The 21,991-nt window shown below is 38.3% G+C and overlaps 1 protein-coding gene across 2 annotated transcripts in view; it reads right to left on the bottom strand.

Annotated features, from left to right (window-relative positions):
* cdh11 (cadherin 11, type 2, OB-cadherin (osteoblast)) overlaps positions 1-21,991 on the bottom strand; it is a 115,781-nt gene that overhangs the window by 43,862 nt on the left and 49,928 nt on the right. The window lies entirely within an intron of this gene.

Below are 21,991 nucleotides of genomic sequence, written 5' to 3'. Positions count from 1 at the left end.
CCTGTGATTACAGATTCTCTAGCCAAAGTTTTAGGCTTGTTGGTTGCCCTTGTTTTCCATCCCTCTGTTGTCTCTCTCTCTTCTGAGGTCATCTCCCTCACACTGACTCTGCCCAACTCATTCGGAGGGATGTCAAGGTCAGAAGGTAAATATAGTTTTACCACAGATCCGATCAATGCCCACAACGCCTCAATCCATCTATCAAACTTCCCCTCCATCCTGACAACACCACAGTGCCAAGATACCTGAACTTCTCTGCTTTTGGCAACATCTTAGAGGAATCATTCCACTTTGTTCAGTTGAGGACCATGGCCTCCCATTTAGGTCCTTGTCTTGTTCCAGTGAATACAGTGTACTGTCTCATACATACCTATTGAAATGAGATCACTTTCACCAACCTCGGTATATTTGGCAATACAACATCACTTCAGTATTGGAGAAATTCTGATAGTGGCAATGTTTGATCAAAGAAAACATGAACACCTGCGATTGCTTATTACACTTATATGATTGCATGTTTCTAACTTCCTCTATGTTAATGTTAAACAGGTCCACTACACCATGAACTTCAGACATGTTTGCAAGCTTAGAGCCAGGTCAACAGCTGGGCTAGTCATACTGAATTACCACCGACCACAGCAATAAATTGTGCAAGTTAGTATTGATCTCAGCTACACTGTCAGTTTCAAACCCAGTCAGCATTAACTGAATACCAGCAAAGAGCTAAATTAAAGTTATGTACCTTACAAGTCTGATCTCAAATCTCAGAATAATGTTTGATCTGTTTTCTAGTTGCAAATGGACAACTGGGAGTTATTAATGATGGTCTTTTTGAACAGGCTATCTACCTGAACAGATGTTGTTTTTTTTTTCTCAGCTCTTCCTACATTTAAGCACAAACTGGGGATGTTAACATACTGATGTTGGATAGTACTATCTGTGTTACCGATTTAATGAGAAACAAACTGTCAGAACTGTAAGTACACTGAATATTTTTGCAATTCTTACTATATATTTTGCCATATTAGATTTGACAATCTGACATCAGTGGATTTTTCTAAACTAGCAAATTAGGAAATGTCACCCTCCAAATCAAACAAGAAGCAGCATTATTACTCCATAACAAAAAGCAGTAGTTGGCTTAAGGTCTTAAACTGAGATGCTCTTCTTTCTTCTCTACTCTTTCTGTGACTCACAGAATGTGAATGTGTTTGGTGTGTGTGACGGCGTGCGTGTGTGTGTGTGTGTTTAGAATCTTAAGCTGATGAGAATCTTACTTTATGGATCATTGGTTAGCATTAACCGCATTGGCAGCCGGCTATGAAGTGTTGACAGTTACTCCAGTACTGACTCATCATCTGTCTCTTTACACCCAGACGTTCTGTGCATCTGTTTGTGGATGTAAATGTGTTTATGTGCTGCCTGTCACTCACTTATCCAGGCCTTGAAGCTGGTTCTCTGAGACCGCTAATCTGACACTATCCTGGAATTGAGCGAAATAATACCGCAAGATGTTGGGCAAACATCCCATCCTGAACATTCAATGGTTTAAATTCATCTAAACAAACACAAATTCAGAATACCACTTTTAAGAAAATAGATTAAAGGCAAAAGGCAATTAAACAGTAGATTCGGTCCCGACCTCGTCAGTAAAGTTTGTGCTGTGTCAGCTCTAAGAATTAATGTTGTCATTTTTAAGTCACATTAATGTATTTAGCCTAAATAGTGTCCCTCTATAGCTTGATCTTTATTTGGAATACCTTTTTCCTTGTTAAGTTAAAATACTGGCAGTAGTGAGGATAATGGCAAATCAAACATGGCGTCAGGTAAAAATGAATCATTAAACTTAGAGACGGTGGGTGGTTCCTTTCTCTCAAGTGTGTGACTAATAAAAATAGTTGGACTGTTCATTTTCTAAAGTGAGTCAATTGCAGGATCTGTAATTAACAGTGATGGCATAGTTACTTTGAAAAAGTAACTTTAATGGGATTACTGATTACTCCTTGAAAAAGTAACTTAGATTATTGATTACTTGATTTGGAAAGTAACTAAGTCACATTAAAAGTAACTTTTTTAGTTACTTTCAGCAGCTGCTAACAACACCGCTCCGCCAACTGTGAAAATGACTTTGATCTTTGCCAAAACGTAATTGCAAGTTATTTTATAATGATAACATCAACAATGTGTCTCCATTTATAAGGTGGAACTGAAGGGGAGATTGTTTAATGGTTACAACAGTACCAAAAAACTTTAGTAATTTGTGCGTTTTTGTGTGTTCCAGTATTGTTTGGAAAACTATAAATGCAATTTTAGACCTCCCCTCCACCCGCCCCATCCTCCAGGTTCTGTGTTACGGCTCTGGGTTTGCTGTCACAGGGCAGCGCTCCACCTGCGGCTCCACACTTTTCTTATTATTAATAATTATAATGGCGTTTAGTTGCACAACTTTACAGACTCGTTCATTCGTAGCTGTTTTCACGTTTATTGCGCTGTTCATATGAGTCTCGATGTTTGCAGTTATCTGGAGCGCAACGTGAAGCTCGGCATCATTCACAGGTAATATATTAACTTGACATGAACAAAGACACAACGGGACGGATCATCTGGGAAATGATGGACTACAACTAACTGGATGTCAAACAGTCAGACTTGGCGAGTGAGACTCAAAATAATTCCTGTTTTTCGAGCAACAAAATGTGCAACTCCCCTTTCCCTCCATTATTTATGTTTCTGTCGCTGTTGATACTGTTGCATAAACACTCCCCAAGACGCGTAGAGGAAATAAAATTTAATTACAAAAGAAAATAGTAACGCACAGTAACTCAAAGTGGTTTCGATAAGTTACTGTAGTCTGACTACTGGATTTGAAATAGCAAGGCGTTAGATTACTCGTTACTGAAAAAAGTGGTCCGACCTCAGTAACTAAGTAACGCATTGCTGGCATCACTGGTAATTAATTAATATCAATTGATAACCACAGATAAGCAAAATAAGCTACATTTTCAATTCAAAAACATTAAAACATTTAAATAACATTAAACTATTATTTAGGTTCTTACACCATCAGATTGGTGCAAAGTGCTATTCTAACCATTCTGCTATGGAGTGTTCAAGGAACCCCTGGTCATTCATGAAACTTCTTCAGAGATGTGGACAGTGGACGCTGACAGTTGCGTTGGCTGCGTCTGCATACCATGTTTGTTATTATCCTTCTGTATCTTGAAACTGCAGGAATTTCGTCAAACAGCCGTTGTTTCTAGAACATGGCTCTAGGTTTTCTGGCATGCTCAATGCTCGACTGAGAGGCAAAGAGTCAAGCAGAGAAGAAAAAGCCTACACAGAAACGTCCAGTGAAGATGACTCCCCAGGGCAAGCATGCCTCTTGGCCAGACGATTTCCTCTGTCTGCATACATGACTCAAGAGCCACATTAGAGTAGTGAACAGTATGTTTGAGCATGTGTGTGGGTGTATGTGTGTGTGTGAGCATACATGCAATTCCCTTCAGTTTGAAGCAATGCTGTGAATCCATGAGTCAAGTGTTTGAGTAGAGCGCAGTGATTCATTGGCCAACATTAAAGCAGGATGTCTGTGTGTGTTTTAAACTGTGGTCAAAGCACTGGGGTTTAAAACACTATCTATCTGTGTGATGTCACTGACTCATATATCATCTGGGCACATATAAGCCCACATGTGTGTCTGATTCAGAACAACCACATCTGCACACTAACATATAATTTGCGCGTCCTTCAAAATGAAATGTGAAGTTGATATTCTTCATGTGGCTGAGTGTCTCTGCTGTTTGGTTATTAGTTAGGATGGTGCTCAGAAAACAGAACCTATGAAATTATGAAGTAACTGTTCTATAACTTTATGCCTTTTAACTGTGTAACATTAAAATTATATTTTGATACACAAATCACTTTCCTCAAAATATTCTAAAGAGAATCCTAAGCTCATGTTTTGATAGTGGAAATCCAAGATGGCACCATGAATCGTCTAAAAAAACGACTCTAAAAGGAGTACAAAGTCCTTCTTGTGAAAATGTAAGGGAAGATAAATGTACTAAATTAATTTTTTTCATAATTGGTATCCACTAGGAATGGATACCAATTATGAAAAACCCTTTATGTCCTAAATTTAAAATTTCCACCTGATATTTTTGCCTACTTTAATTGTACTCAGTTCTTCAAATATCCTGTGAGTAAATATATTTGCCCTTTATCCATAATAACTGGAACTTTTCATATCCAGCAAGTTATTTTTGTAATTTACTGTTTATTAAAAGAGTGGCCCTCCGATTAATTTCACTGCCTGCTACGGTGGGGGTGAAATTACCATAATAACCGGATATTAGCTGGAAGGTGCAACGTCTCCCCTTTCAGAAACCATTGGAATTTTTCAGATAGTGCAAATTTGGCTCCGTTTGGACTTAGAGCAGTGGTGCCCAAAGTCGGCATCCTTCATGTTCTAGTTTCACTGTATTTGACTGTTTTGTATTTTTTTCCTATTTAAAATGAACATGGGTAAACCATAAACAAAGTTCTCAAAAACTGTTTGCCTCCTTAAGACTCTCCATAGTCGGTGGGGAAGTATTGTCTGTATTGTCTTCAAATAACATGTCTCCCTTGTTATATTTTAAAATTTCCTGTATACATTTTTTAACAAAAAACATTTTGCACACTGATGGTGTTGCCTTCTCCAGAGTGAAGGGCGACGCTTTCTTTATTTTTGAAATCAGGATTTTCCATGTTTTTTGTGGCTGGAAAAGTTTAGAAACAGGAACATTTCACCTCAACATGAGGCCATCCATGAAGCCGAGAGGCTTTTCATTAACATTTAGTTTTATCTTTGGAAATAAAAGTAACATTTCTCGACAAAAAACCTAAGTAGTTTCCAAACAGCTAATAAACGTATGAAATCTCTAAAAAAATGTTGGATTCCTAGTAGTCAGCCTTTATGCAAGTAAACCTGCATCAGTGATAATGATTGAAGCTTTTCAAAACAAAAATACAATAGGATACCACAGGTACCACAGAATTGCACAAAAATCCGTGAGGACCGGCGGAGTCCCAGAGCGAAAGGTGTACAGAGCCTGGTGCTGGAAGCCCTTTGAAAGGCTGTTTACATGGTTTTAAACTGAGTGATTGTGAGCCTGAGTGGGAATAAAAACACCAAAAGGTATTTTGTTCCATATGACACAGTAGGTGTGTAACAGGGAAACCTTTTATGGATGCAAAAGCAAGAACCCCCACTTGATGACTTTGTGTTCCTGTGTTTGATATGATGTAAAGCACTTTGAAATGCTTTGCTGCTGAAATGTGCTGTACAAATAAAATTTGATTTGATTTGGATTTTGAATACGTGCCATTTTTGCTGTATGTGTATTCTTGTTTGATCGATTTAGCATTACAGATCTTTCTCTTTCTGCTTTTCCCACTGACTGGCCTTTCATTACACCCTAGAAACCTGCAACAGGAGCCATTACAACAACCTTGGAAAATGCTTCTGAAGTATAGAAAGAACAAAAATACTTGGCTTGAGGTGTTTTTTCTTTTTGGTTCAAACTTTTGCCTCTTTTTTTTTTCTTTTACTGAAGGCATCAGTAGAACAAACATGATTTATTTATGAATGTCTGGTACATTCCTGCATGCTTTACCAAGTTTCATTTTATTTATTCATTTTACCAAACCAAAAAAATAGGAACAAACCCAAATATTTACAGATAATGTAGAGATATAACAAAAAAAACAACAACAAAAAAATCAGATTGAGTTGTAAATTTGTTTTTACATGAGTATTATTAGCCTCACAGCAGACCAGTGTTCACTGTTTTAATGGAATTTATATAAAACAGTAAATTGACAATCCTTAACATATCATAGTTCCAGTTAAATAGACAAAGATGCCGTCAAAAAGAACAGATGCTATAACAAATTGTAAAACCTCAAGGAAGGTTATGAAAAAAAAATACAATTTCTGTAACAGGACTGAGGAGGTTTAGTCAGTATAGAGTGAACCACAGATTTTGTTATGTAACTAGTTGTCAAAAAATGAAAGGTCCCATGCAGTCCATCGCTGTGTTAACACCACACTACAGTAGAGTGATTCTCTGATCTATTGCTGGATTCTGACAATTAGTTTCAGAGTTCAGCTCTGAGTTAGACATGACAAGTTGCTGCTGACAGGATGAGCTGGAGCAGCTCAGGAACTAGTCTCAGGGGTTTACAAAACAGCAAACAAAATCTGCCAGGTAGAAACAAGATAAAACCTTTATCCCATCGGGGTCACCCTGGACAGGTCGCCAGTCCATCAAAGTGGCTAACTACACCTAGCTAAAAAAAAGCAAAACACTAAAGAAAATCCTTTAACTTTTAAATCACTGGTGTGGCAGCATTTTTGGGTACATGAAATAAAGAAAGAGACAGTGACAGAATGAGAGCCAAGACCCAAACTGTACAAACATTGTGAGGATACCATGACAAGCTAACCTTTAGCCACAGTTAGCTTGTGCCTCATAGCTCCCCAGACTTAGGAACGAAAAAAAAAAGAAAGCATTTGTTCAGCTTTTTCTTGGGTTTTTTGGGCATTAACCTGATGCTATTCTGATTATGAAAATGTTTTAAAAACACAGTTTGTGATTTGAGAAACTTTTACTTTATTTGTGAAAATAAGCAAAATAAAAATACCTGAAGTGTAGTGAATCTTGGTGATCCTTAAAATGTTTCCAAAACCTCATCTTGTTCTCTTGAGCCCTCGATGCATCAGAGAGCTCATGAAATCACCAAATAGCACTAACTCTAGGTAAATTAGGGAAGAAAGAACATGGTGGTATTTTCCTTTTGCAGCATTTCTAATACTCAATAACAAGCAACAATTTCCCCTCAGTGCCAGCTGCCACTTAAACAAACATCTCATTCATGTCCTGCTGACTACTTTATGAGACTTCTAATGATTTCATAGTTTATTAGTGGGAGTTATAAAGTCGCATGCTACTTCATTTCACTTCAAGCCTTTTCATCCAGAGTGTCTGAATCCCACCTGTGTGGGTGTGTGTGAGAGCGAGACAGACAGCAAGCTGGGCTTTTGTGTTCAACAAGTAAAATCTACTTTAGCACAATAAACTTTTATCTACTCGGTTGATATATTTTTTAATGACTACAGATATAAAATGTAGAGCATCAGCAGGATATATGTTTTCATTCCCCTTCAATAATAAAACGAAGAGGTTTTCACTCGTGGTTAGCAGCTGAGTGAAGCCCATTATTATCTGTCGATTGACCTTGGACTTTTTAAATCACAATCACACCCTGATCAGCACTTATAAAACCTTACAACCTGATACACATGGCTTCACCTGACCAACAAATGTAAGTGTGTATGTATAAAGACTCAACGAGTTTTAGGCTCATGAGAACCACTACATGCTTCTCCCAGTGCCATACAGACACTGCTGGACTGCAAGCCATAGGCAAATCTTCAAAATGATCAGAAGATATTCGAAGGAAGACTGGACTTCATAAAACAGTTACAAAACTGGAAAAAGCAAATCTAAGGAAGTGAAAACAGGATTTTTCTGAAACTAATTCACTAAAGTTTACAAACTAAGCTCCCCTACACCACGAACAGACTAAAGAACATACTAAATCTAATGTTTGGACCCAAGTCTATTGCCACTAGATCTACTAGTTTTTCCTGAAATATTTGAACCAGATGACAGTTTTTTTTTTTTTATTCTTGTACAAAAAGATTAAAAATTTAAATTAGCTACTCAAAAAGAAATCTGCCAAAGTCTCTGAAATTAATCATAAGTACTCTGCAGTAGATGCAAAGCTTAACACAGCACTTCTCTTTTTTCCTATTTTTTTAAAAAAAACAAACAAACATATATGTATTTTCTAACATGTAGAATTCAGAGTGTGGGCAAAAATATAATAAATAAAAAAGCAAATAAACCACAAAAAGTGGTGCAAGGCTTTCTAAGACATTGAACAAAAAATGTTTTGTACTTTCTCTATCATTAACTTCACTTGCAAAATGAAATTAAGTTCAAGTTAAGAACCGCAGAGTGTGAGGCAGAAAGGAGCAGCAAGGACACAGAGGTCTGAGAGGCAGAAAGTCAGTACATTAAAGTTCACTTTTGCTATCTTGTTTCGGAGGCTGGCTCTTTGTGGTCTGTTAAAAGCTTAAAAACAGAGCGGTGCTGAAAACAGACACCCAGCGTTCAGCTCACACCACGAAACCTGAGGCTTAATTGCCTTTCAATTAGAGGAACTAATAGAAGCGTGTCTTTTCATATGGGTGTGCATGTGTGTTTGTGTGCGTGTGTGTGTGTGTGGTAAGGCAATTACAATGAGCGAACCGCAAAGCTTTCTCAGCATTCACGAAAATAGGTATTAATGAGAGGCTAGTAACTCCAACACACACAGAGCCAGTTCACCGCAGAGCAGAGCGACGCTCTGCATGTAGCTGTACGAGTGAGCGATTGAATGTCTGGATGTAATAGTTACTAATTTCTATTAAACAGTTAATCAAATTCAACTACTAACTGCTACCCACCAGACCTGCAGTCTGCTTCTTTAGTTTTCACACAAACATGCACACGCGTTTGTGTTTATCTTACTATGGAGACAGCATGGAGTCAGTGCATTTCTTGGGCTCAAAATATTAAACTGAAATGTAAGCTCAACATTTCTGTTAAACTCCCCAATAACCTAAATCTATTCGTGATGCCATTTACATTGGAGGGATGCTACACACTGTGGGCTGTGCTGAGCGTGCAAGGTGGATATAGAGGCGTGTACCCTGCTGAATGACTGCATTTAGTAGTACTAACACCTAAAATAAAACAATTTATATTTTTATTTTTTTACGTCAGGCTATCTTTGTGTCAAAAGATCAGAATCTTACCCGTTGTGTTTAAATGAAACATCCTTTGCTAACATTCCCAGATAGCTCATCATGTTCGAGGACAGTTCTGAAACTGTGTGGTCTGTCTTATCACCTGCAGAGTGCCAACACTCAAATGGCCATATCTTCATTTTATTATGGTTTGACATCATTAGAAAGTTTGGAATTCACATTTTCCGAATCTGTAAATGATTCAAAACCCAGAATATTCTGGGGCTTCATAGGTATACATTTTAATCCACAGTTATATATGAATAAGTTTGTTTCTGCTAAAATATTATTAACTCAAGCAAAAATATTGATTATAATGAGTCATTTAAGAAAACCTATTTCCCTGAAACGTTTATATATGTTTTGTTTTAATAAATCACAAGCACACACTGTACATCCAGATAGATGGAACGTCTGTGAACGGTGCATTCACTGACATGGTTCTGTGGTTATTGCTGTGTGACGCATGAAAATCCAACAAGGAGCGCTCAGCAAATAGATTTGGTAAGGATGAGCGTTACTCACAACCCAATCCCGCCACCTGTTATCCGTCAACGTAAAGGTAATGTGCTTAGTGTCATGGAGCTTTGATGGAGGAAACAGTCAGAAAGGGATGGGTTTCCACGGCGAAGCAGCTTCCTCCTTTACAGGGAGAAAAATGTATGCTATTGTGTACAGTGGATTCAAAATGAAAAGACGCGGTTGATTAAGCGTGAGAAGAGATAAACAAGAGTGTTTTTGAGCGAATCTGACGCAGTGTATCTTGGAAAACAGTTTAGATGTATATGAAACAGGTCAGTGACTTCATGAAGCGAACTGACTGCGTGTTCCCCTCAGGAGCAGTTCAGCCAGAGGCAAGATAGTTTACAATGCTTTGTCATCTACACACTATTCTATATTGTGAGAAAAAAAAAAAACAAAAAAAAAAAAACACAATATAGTTGAGCTGGAAGACCAGAGGGCTGAAGAAAAAAATAAAAATAAAAATAAAAGATCTATACCTAGAAAAGGAATGAAAAATATTCAGCCAGAACATTATCTATTATAGTATTTAAAGGTACATGATTCTCTTCACAAAAAAAAAAAAGACAGAATGTTTAGAAGTAAATCTTACTTTAAAATAAGGCTGTAATTTCATGGCTTGCCATGAGACTTTGAGACATTAAAACAACACAATATTTCTATTTTAGTGCGAATGAAGAATAAACTGTTATTATGAGTCACTGATAGTAACTCCTACAGGCCTGACAGATTGCTGCATCCATGTTTGAGAGACTTATTTTGAAATGAGAAAGGAAGCAGTTCAGCGTTCTGGGAACCTAAGGTTCAGTATTTGGGTTTTTTCAGTAGAACTTACCTAAAATACTTGAATAAATTTGTGATTCTTGGCACTGATTGGCTGTGTGCCTAATAGCAGAGAGCGCTAAGATGGTTATTACTATTTAGTGTTTGCGACTATTAAACTTCTCACTTCTCAGTGTTTTGTAGAGATGGTCATTAGTACTCACAGATTTTAGTTATTGACAGACAGTTGTGGTCCTGAACCTTTGTGAATACTTCCTCTGTAGCTGCTCTCTATTACCTGCTGTGAGTGTCAAAGAGAGACTCTTCACATAAAATTTATGCTAATTTACAGAACTACATTTATCAGTGAAACTCATTTTTATTTTTTTGTACAAATTTGATCTTGCTTCCAAGGTTTTTGGCCTGTGGTTTGTCAGCACAACATGATTTAATGATATTTGTGAAGCCTTTATTTGAACAAACAAAAAGTGTGAATTCTTAGGTTTCCTAAAGTCGCTGCTAAAGTTTCACCCTATTCTTTGGAAACCCAATAAACCCAGTTCAGCTTCCTCATTCGGATGCATTATGGCACTCTAAATTAACTTTAAAATTGAAATAAATACAAAATTAACACAACAAAGACAAATATATATTTTTTAGTGAAGTTACTTTCCACAAAGATTTCTCCTGTGGACAGTGCAGATGTTATGAATGCATGTTTTAAATGTATGCCAGTGAAACGTCGGTGCTGCTCGCTCCATCAGTGCCACTGTGACAACAAATTAGGTTGTATATTACAGTAATTTGTGAACTGCTAAATGAACGAGGCTGATAATGAAGATGACAAACAATATGCTGACAGGACGCACACATTTATGACTCTTGCATTGTACTAGCTAACAGCTAATTAACCACTGTGCCATTTGCAAAGGCTGAATTCATCTACTAGAACAATATTTTACAAACACAAACGAGGGCTACGTGCAAATTCAAAATTTTTGTTTGTTTGTTTGTTTGTTTGGCACGTTTCATTTCTCGTCCTCAATTGCAGGAAATCACACTCAATTCAATGGAAATTGTATGTAATTTGTGGTAAATTATGCGCAATGACAAATCTTCTCTCATAATTGAGACAAAGGTTGCCTTTTATACTCATTTGTAAAAAAAAAATGCTATGTAATTTAATTTTTTTCTCTTCTGCTAATTATTGTGGCTAATCTCCATCGCAGCATCTGCATAATGTGATGCAGACGGACAGCTGGCTGCAGCACACAACTGACACATCTGGTAAACTTCTGTTGGCTTTAACATGGTTGATTTAGTATTATGCAAACTTTGTATGACTAAACTTTTTCTTCCCCGCTGCATGAAAAGCAAAGAAAACAAAAAAAAAAACAACAACAAAAAAAAAGCACAATCTTTTCAATGCCACCAAACAATACCAATGTGTAAAGAGGTTTTTAATGAGCCTGAAAGGATCAGGGGGTGTCCTCACGCCCCTGTTCCTTATTGGGCATTCAGAACCATAATCAAATCATTTGAGCTGAAAACAAGTTAATGACCAAGCCAATCAGCTTTCCTAAACGAGCGACCAGAATAGACACTAAAACTACGGGAGAGCTGATGAGGCTCCGCAAAGCTGGAGGCAACACAATGCACTTCCAATTAGGCTGCCGACCGCTGCTCGCTGGATATCAGTTTGCACGGAAAACTTCGCTTTATTGGCCTTTTACTTCGATGAAATCCACAGCAGAGATGTTAACAGTTAATTATAAAGACTAATCTTTGACATACCTCTCATAAGCACTAGCAGTACCCATTAGAAATGGAGCAATGTTGTGTGAGGAATTTGCGGTGAAAAGCTGTTACAATTGTGACATATTTGACCGAGAGAGGAACCTTTAACTGCATTTCAAGATCTTTATTCTAAGTCATCTGAGTTATTTAACTCTATTGTTGTCGTCTCCTTATTACTCTGGGTACCACTGTTATTAGCTTGGCCATTTGTTGGTGTGTTTGAACCATTGATTGTACAGCATTGATTTATTATGGATTATCTGTAAACAACAAAAGGTCAAAAATACAATTTACAGGTCCGGCTACATTACTACAAGAGTCTAGGGTCACAAAAAACAAGGAACAAAAAGGTTTCTCATTTTAACATGAAACTTTCTCCTTTTACTGATAGAAAACCTATCTCATAAAAACAGTTCCTAGTTTCTAAATTTAGCAAGATATAAACTAGTCAAGCTATAACATGAAACCCTCTCCTTTTAGAAAGTTTTACATCACTTTATAATGAAAAGGTTTAGTTTCTTTCAACAAGAACATCTCATTTTAACAAGTTCTGCATCTCGTTACGACAAGATTCACTTCAAAAACAAGATAAAAACCCAACTCGTCAAAACAAGAAGGTTTATCGATGTAATGCAATATGAAACTTGTCACGTTATAACAACAAACTTAGGTTTTGTCATTTTATCAAGATCTAAAACCAATCTTGTCAAACTAGAACGTTTCTTGATTTACCAGATATAAAATTTCACGTCATAACAAGGAAACGCTCATATTTGACCAAGTTTTACATCTCATTAGAGCGAGAAGGTTTAAGAAGAAACCTGCCTGTCAGTGAGATACTCCTCCTGAATTTATTTTAGCAACAAAATGTTTCCATAAATGCCTGTTAGTTATCTTTCACCAGGTTGATTTGGGGAACTTTTTCCCTTAACAAATTAAATCTTCAGATGAAAGTCACATTTTGTAAATTTTTAGCTTTTCTATGGTGAATTTATATCTGTTTGGTTGTTGATCTGCAATTTTCAGGTAGTTTTCTAAATGCTACATTCAACCAGATCAAAATATTTCAATACTCTGATCCTCCATGGGTAGTTGGAACTTCACCTATGAAACTCAGGTAGATGGTGATTGAAATCCATCAGGCCTTCAACACTGACTGACTCAGCAAAATGTTATCACTTATAACAACTTTAACGTAATTATCTGGACAAGATTGACATCCATCAAAAACATGGAAAAACACAGAGATCCTTCATGCCTCAAAGCCAAATCATCACACCTTCTGATTAATTGTGATAACATAACCTGATATCTCCCAGCTGTTATCCGATTTAATAAGTTTATGACATCAAACTCCATTTGCAAGTTTCTGTCTGGCGGTTTTGTTATGTTTTGTTTCCATTCTATGTAGTTCTACAACTTTCAAAATGACAAGCTAATGTTAAAAAAAAAATAAAATAAAATCTAAGTAAAAAAAAAAAGTGAATGTGAGTGCATCAAAGTCGGCTTTGGTGAATAAATGAAATGGAAAGCAGAAATTTTAGTTAGTAAGATTTAAAAACAAACAAAACATGTAGATTGGAAACATTTAAGTGAGACAATTAAGGCAAAAACCGAGCAGATTTATTCATGCCACCATAAATATCCTCCACTGTTCTACCCGTGTCTTTATCCTCTGGCCCAGGCCGGCAGGATCCATCGTCGTAAATTATAGCTTTGCAATGCAAACGTGTTTTGACACTGTAATTACTGAGGAACACTGTAAGGCTATACCTAAGAACAGAAAATACATATAATTATGTGGAGCTGCACAGCACCAGAAGCTTTAGTTTCATTCAAACTTTTGTCTCACTGGGACAAAAATGGCCCGTCAGACACTCAGCCATGCGTAGGACACATCTGCACGGGACGAACGGCTCACACCGTTCAAAACGTGCGCATCCAGTGGTGTCAGCAGAAGGTCAGAGTTCACCGCTCGCTACATCACAGGAGTCCCAACATTACTAGAATGGCCTTTAATCTATGGCAGAGGAAAAGATAAGAAGACTGATAAGTATGTCAGGAGGTCATCCAAGCAAGCAGGAAACGACACGATCTGCTGAATAATAATCCCACAGGAACGATTACGGCTCCTGGAGCAGAGTTGGAAAAGGGCTGAAATTCATCCCATGAAAAACAGCTAAAATGTGTGTGTGTGGGTGTGTGTGTGTGTGTGTGTTTGTGTGTTTGTGTGGTTTTGGACTGGGGGTGAAAGAAAGATGGAGCAGGAAACAGTGGCGTCTGGAAAAGATTTGAGGCAGAAGGAAAAATAAAATACTTTGGATTCTTACGGGCTTGAGGAGAAGGGCTGGATGACCACAAAGGAAGAAAAAAAACACATAGGACAGCAAAACCAAGTGACCACATAATCACTGGGGGAACAAAGAAAAATAACAGGGTACAGAGCAAAATATGAAGATGGATTTAAACCCGTTTTTTGAATCTTGAAAATACAGCACAAAGGATAGAGCTTCTGCAGACAGGAACAAAAAAAAAAAAAAAAGTCAATTCCTGCTCCTTTGTTGCCCGGTGCTGCCTGGGGCACAAGGTTCACAGGAGAGCTTGTCAATAAACGAAGCCATTTGCAAGAATGGAACCTCAAAAAAAAAAAAAAAGTTACCTAAAGATTTGCAGTGATGGCATCAAAATGCAGGTACGCAACGCAGGTATCAAAAAAATGAGCAGGGAGACGACCAGAGGTATGAAAGGAAACAAAGAGAACACAAAGAGTGATGGCTGAAAAGCGGAAGATGAAGGAGGAAAAGCAATAACTTGAGACGCTGTTGGAGCTGCTTCAGCTTCTCTCCAAAAACCTGTTTTACACGGCAGCTGAGAAACAGTTTATTTTCTATCCCGTCTTAGCAGCAGTGGCTGAGTGTTAGACTTTTCTGTTGTTTTTTAAATTTTGAGTGAGGGCATGTGATTCCAACACATGTAGGGAATGCTGCATGAACAGAGGATTCAAAACTAAACAACAAAGAGGATGAAAAAACGCAAACGCCTCGTTTGGACGAAGGCATTGTGCTGAGTGGTCAGAGGGAATTGGGTCATCTGTGGGTTATTGTGTACACACAGAACCCAGGGATGGATATGTAAACGATCTCATTTACAACTCCAGAAGATGTGTGAGTCAGCTTGTGTCAAGTTAAACCACAAGCTTCAATGTCTTCTGTTGGAACTAAAAGTAATACTCTAAAACAGTGTCAAACTCAAGGCCAAGGGGCCAAATCCGCTTTTTATGTGGCCCTCTAAACTCCAGACACCAAATTATGTCGATCAGTCCAAATAGTTTTTTGCGATCGTGGAAAGTTACAGTTCCCTGCAGTTTTTCGCACTAACGTATCATTGAGAGTTTGTTGAAATTTTTTTCCCATAATGGGAAACATTTGGTGATACCTCCCACCAGCAGGTGGCACTATGTATGTAATTCGACAGTTTCCTCAGTTTTACTTGATATCAAGTTGTAATCGATACGGCGGGAAACAAAAAGACACTTTTACTGTCATATTTAAGCACAAATATTTCAACATTCCTTGCAACTATTTCTAATGGCACCACAGAATCAATGATTAGAAATTAAAAAAATAAAAAAAAATCACAGAAACAATCCCGAAGTCCTACAGGGACGGATCAACGTGAAATAATGTTTGATATTGTTTAATTCTAAAAAGTACTTATCAAAGCTAGTTACTAATAATTGAACAGTTTTTTAATAGGTTTTCTTAAAAAACCTATTACTCGCATAACTGGCCCTTGAAAACATTCAACATCTTGACAGGGGCCAAAAAAAAAACAAAACAAAAAAAAAAAAAACGCCCCTGCTCTAACACAACGTAGATTTATTACGACTTTTTATTAATGGCGTCCATCCTGCCACTCATAAGCAAGACCTGCAGAGTGCGAGTCTTGGCAATTGGTTGCACTGTATTCATTTTAGTAGCATCAGAATAAACGGGGACTGAATGCAGATGCACAATACGTGATTCTAATTTTCTTATTACAAAAATGCTGAAAAGTAGGTAAGATGTGAATAATAAGCTGAATGCACTAAGCCGTGGTTCTGGTTCTGCGAGTCATTTTTACTCGTTGGATTACTTCGGTAATCACATCTCCCTTGAGCTGTTTCCTAAATGTTTGCTGTGAAAACTATAGCATGTTCAGTGATCCTGGGTGGATCACTGATCATGCTGTTAACCGATCAGTGGGAGACCCATTCATCTTACTAGCAATACTCGTTGAAGCAACTACACCAACGACGAGTGGCGTAGTGCGGCGCTGGCCCCTGCGCAACAGTTCCACGCAGCTGCCAAGCCGCCACAGATGGAGAACAAAGCGGGGCCGGCTAAAAAGAATTGATGCTGCTTTCAAGTTCCTGGCAAACATGTGACTTTCGGAGGGGAGCAGATAATGGATGGCGGCAGAAGCAAAATGAAGAGATCAACTAAAATTGCCGAGCAGTAGGGGAAAGAGAGGAGGAACATAGGGGGATTTGTGTCCATGTATGGTTAGCCATGTGTGTTCATGCTTTAGTGAGCTCAGAGTCTGTTCCAGCATGATGAATAGAGGCTAGAGATATTAAAATATGAGACAGAAAGAGAGAGAGAGAGAGAGATATGAAAGGGGAAGCTGAGAGGATAGGAGGTGGAAATCCGCTTTTTTCCCCATTCTTCCCGAAAGAGAAATGAGAGACTTAATCCTTGGGGGCTTACATTTGTTTTTTCCTCTCTATCTCCCTGTATTTCAGTATTCACTTTTCTCTTTTTGCTCCACCTGATCTTTGCATTTCTTTTGGCTCTGCTTGTTTTGTGGGGGTTTTATCAGCTCTGTGCGCTGTCATCCATTATCCATATTTGCATCTCTTCTTTCCTTCCTTCACATCCCTCTATCCCAAAATCCCCCTTCACTCCCTCCATCTATCCATCCATCCCACTCTTCTTCCTCACCCTCCAACCCACTGCAGAGATACTGACACAGACTTTATCTCGCCTGGTTAACATTTCGGTTGATTCTCTACTCAAACAAGTAGGGTCAAAATAAAATACATTCATTTTATTATTATTAATAATCAATATATGAATACACAGATTTAGGTCAGACTGTACTATTTTTTTCTTCCCATCTCGTGGAAATCCAATGCAGGTGCCTGTCAGGAGGTAAGCTTGTCTGACTGTAATCTCATATTGGAGGGTGGCTTCATTTTCTGCATCCTCTGCACAGCTATAAGCAATTTCCTATCCGTTCCAAAATGTCATTTTGTCCTCATAGTGTTTCGTTTAAGCTTTTATATCAAACATTGTTACTTTATCTCATCTTTCAGGGCTCCCAAAAAGCTGTGGCGATGACATCATCGCCGGCGCCGCCGACGCATGAATGACACCGAGGACGACAGGAAGTAGAATCCAGCGAGGCTTGGTTCGGATTGTCACCAAACAAAACCTCTGTGATGTCTCTGCCTCTAGCCGCTGACTCAAAACTGAAGTTTTGCGATTCTTGACACTTTATGTGTTTAAGCTTCTGAGTGCAGAATTAATATTTTCAGTAACAGTCAAAATTTTCAAACTGAAATTATACCTTCTTTTCTGTTTTTTTTTTTTATTTTTTTATTTTTTGTTTGCACATGCACAACCACACCAGCTGAAAATGGAAGAAATGTTTCAATTTTGGTCCCCCATGAAACTGAATCTACCAGACTATCAGGCCTGAAAACCTCCTAGCAAACAAAGCTGTAAGATCCGGTCCTGTTTTACATTCGCTGATCTAGAGATCCACCCACTGAAGGTTTGTGACCAATTTCTGATCAGGAATTTATCCCAAGGCTTAACTTCACAATACCAAGAAAAGCAGATTATTTTTCTTTATTAACTATGATATACAAAGATACAAAAACAGCTTGTCACACCATATTTCCATTAGTTTCTCATCTCAGCTCTGTTAGGCCAATAGACCCCCATGACATCTGACAAATCAGGACCCTGATTAAACCAAAGCACCTCTGACCAACCTCCATTCAAACAATGTTATTCATTATGATCAGAACTATTACGGTAGATTTTACGTAGATAATAAAAAGCTGCTTTGACTTCGTTTTCACCGCGTTTGTAATATTGAATTTCAATTCAGTCAGTGTAGGAGCAAACTTGAAAAAGTTTGGTATGATTATGAACTGATCACAACTAGAACAGATAGAAAATGTCAAATGACCAGCAACCCGGGTGAAAAGGGACAGTGTGTTTAAATTCTCCCCAGGTTTTTCACAGTATTTTATTGATGTGTGCCTTTTCTGTATCTGGCTCTCAATCAGTCAGACAGCTAGATAATCAATAGTGGTAGAGGGCGTTAAAACTCTGCGTGTGCGGGCATGTGTGTGTGTGTGCGTGTGTGTATGTGTGTGGAAATCCTGGGGGAAGAAAAACATCTTCTCCCTAATTCCTGCTCCTTATCTGTCCTCCCAGACACCCATCAGTGTCACATTCCTGAAGATATATGGCCCTGATTGTTAATGAGTTTTAACAGCATCTTGCCACTCTACTTCCCACTGTGGAGAAGGTACTTATCAGCACTGCTTTTATGTGTTAAGTCTGCCTATACAGCAAACTGCTGGGCCTCGGCTTTTTTTCAGCGTGTTGAAACCCACTCTTGGTCGCAGCACTACCATCGATAATCAAATTAATCCAAAACTTGGGAGGACTCGAATAAACGCCCCAGTAATGAGGCTTGAACTCAGAGAAGAGCCGTCTTCATGGTCGGGTGTTTCACACCCAGCAGATCTACGGAGGCCCTGAAGTGTGAACTACATCAACAAATTACTAAGAACAAGTACAATTTGAAAAACACAACAACATTAAGAAAACAGAAGAGGTAGGTCCCAGTGGGAAACATGAGGCATTGTTCATTGGACGACAAAACGTCTGGCTTTAGAACCAGAAGTTATCCTGGCCTTAGCACATTTCTTGAACATATGAATTCAAACGTAGCAATTGCTATCCCAGCATAGTTTGAGTCGGGACATGCTACAAAAGTTTAGCTTCATTCTTTCCACAGTTTGGTCAGTACGTAGCGCTGTGACTGTTTTCCTGTCTATCTTTACAAAGAGAGACTGAATGCCAGAATAATTTCCGTTCTAAAGCCAAATGTGTTGTCCAATCAACAATGTCTCAGGTTTCCCACCTCTTCCAAATTGTTAATGTTGTTGTGTTTTCTTAGTTTGTAATAGTGCTTCGTTAATGTTGTCCTGTTTTTGAATATGCTGTGTTTTACAATTTGTAGTTGTGTTTAGTGGTGTATTGAAGTGGTTTGCCCTTCAGGGCCACCGTACAGATCAGACCTCCAGATCAGGAAACACTGTTTCTGTCATCCGTTTTTGATGTGTTGTTTGGTTAAAACGTCCGGCAGAAGTACAACACAGTTTCAGGGGGAATTCTCCATTCGGTATCCAATTTTTGTAATCGTACACTGCGGCTATGAGCTTTATGTGCAATGATGCTGTTGTAAGCATTTCATTTCACTATGGTTAAAACATGCAAAGTCAGACTACAAGCTCAAAAAATACTGAATACGTGATGTGTGTGCAAACACATTTGTGATAGAGGACTCCTTCTGTGAAATGCCCTTAAATGAAAGCGTGTGTGCGTGCATAAGTGTGTGTATGTGTTGATGTCAGTGCAGCTTAAGTTTTTCCTCCTCCTCCTCCTCCCCTTAGAGGCTTCATTCTACAAAGTCTGAAACTTTGGCTGAACTGCCTGTGAGCTGACACAGAGCGTAATTACAAACTATTCTAAAAAAAATAAAACAGGTGGAGATAGAAAAAGAGAGAGAGAGGGGGGGTGGATGTTGGTTCTAATGTCCTCATTTTGCTGTCTCAGTGGGTGAAATTGGTCTAGAATGAAATAACAGAAACCCAGCCAAGAGCTGCCACATAAACACGCTCGCAACAATATATCTGTTGCTTTATTTCAGCAGCGATAGGTCCAGAGGAAGGCACTTATCTAAGGAAGAGGGGGCTGGAGATAGTTTGTGTGTGTGTGTGTGTGAGAGAGAGAGATGGTGTGACCTGAGCATGGCTCAGATAAGCTCTTTTGTTCCCTTTCTAATTCTCCCTCAAACAAGGAAAACCCACGGAGCAACACGGAATCCCTTCGTCACTTTCAAAGTTACTGCCGAGGTTATCTGGATGGACGCTTCATATTATGGGATATGTGCTTTTATCCCTTTATGAAGGTCAAAGGGCTAAACATGCAATCAGAACGTAGAGATAAACCATGTGGAGCCAAGGTGTTAGGGTTTGGCACAAGCTGCTAGGCCAGAGGAGTCGGGCTGATCTAAGTCAGGTTTAATTAGAATTACAGAAATACAGGAACACCAGGAATCAAGTGTTCACTGGGTTCTGGATCTCTCAGATATGTTATTTTCCACATATTTCTCCTCTTGGCAATGCTTGGCGATACCAAACAATCTCTGCTGAGTGTAAATGTCAATGTTAAGCTCGACTGTTAGCATTTCCTTAGCCTTAAGTTTGGTTTCCCCGTATAGAGAAAAAAACAGTAAGGAAGAGATAGCAGGTTGTAGTGTCAGCTAGTTTTTTTTTTACCTTTACCTTCTTTTTTTCTTCCCCCCCGCCCCTTTTTTATAAAAGGCAAGAGTTGGTTGTGAAAAGTTGTGGTTTCACAAACTGCAATAAATGTTCCAGCACAAAATTCCTACGGTACAAAGTCCTTTAAAGGCGATGCCAGTGAGAGAGAGAGCTAAAGAGAGCCGAGTTTTTTCTGGCTGTATGTAGCACAGAGTACCGTCCCCCCTCCCACACCTGTTTCCTCCATGCTTCACCTCCAAATTTCTTTCTCCACTGAAGTAAAATCATTATCACACGAATATGAAACAGCTGATGCAGATATTTATATATTTTTGAAAGTGACTGCAAACACACTAAGCTATGCTACATCACTGTCTGTATGTATAGCTTTACTGTGAATTCGAAATGACTATACCGATGTATATATGAATGCATAGTTTGTCCTGTGTGTCTCTGCGATGGACTGGCTTCCAATGACCACTGGAGATATGGAAAAAGATAAGCAGGTGTAGATAATGGATGGATGGATGAAAAGATTTAAACAATAGGTTCAGTTGTATCTTTTGCCTCGAGACAAAAAGGAGCCTGGGTTCGAGATTAAGCAAGAATGTGTGTGTATGTGTTTGGTTTTCTCTGACTACAATGGTTTCCTCCCGTACTACAATTTGTTTTCCTTTTTTCTTTTTGCTGTTTTTACTTTAGTATGCAAATGCAGTTAATTTCTGGTTCATAACTATTGCAAGACATTACGCTGTAATCATTTTTTAAATAATTTACATCATAAGAGCAGTATCACCGCATTTAAAACATTTCTAAAAAGCTCTTCCTGAGAATTATTATCTTGTGACCTAAAATAAATGCTTAAATATTCTACTTTTGCAGTTTTGTATTACAAAGTTGTATAACACTAGCTATTTAGAGTCAGTGGCCTGTTTGGTTTAGTGTCTTGCATGTGAGGCTCTTTGGACCAGTTTGTCTTGGACCAGTTTCAGTTGCAAGACTAAACAATGCATTCATTAGCTGCTATTAGCTCGTCGGCCTGCCAGTCACTGATAAGCATGGTCTGGATTGATTAGATCTGCCTGTTAATACATGCAACCCTTTTTTTTCCAATTCAGTGTTTTGGAAACATGCGCTCAAAGGCCTGATACATTGTCAGCTACATTTTAGAGGCATAAGATAACATTAAAATGTATTATTTACAAATGCTATTCAACAAGCTGCTTCAGGCTAACACAAGCTCAGCAAATTTGAATAATTTTCTATTAGCCGTGAAGGACATAACTCATTACTAACAGAGGCTGAGGCAAGAAGTAGAACATTTTTTTTTTGAAGGATAAATGGAAAAACAGGAAAGACAATGTATGAATGAAAGCATCCCCGGGTAAATGGAAAGCTGAATA

Source organism: Gambusia affinis, linkage group LG13 (assembly GCF_019740435.1).
Source record: "Gambusia affinis linkage group LG13, SWU_Gaff_1.0, whole genome shotgun sequence".
In the NCBI taxonomy this organism is placed as follows: Eukaryota; Metazoa; Chordata; class Actinopteri; order Cyprinodontiformes; family Poeciliidae; genus Gambusia; species Gambusia affinis.
This window is presented reverse-complemented; position numbering and strand designations above follow the sequence as displayed.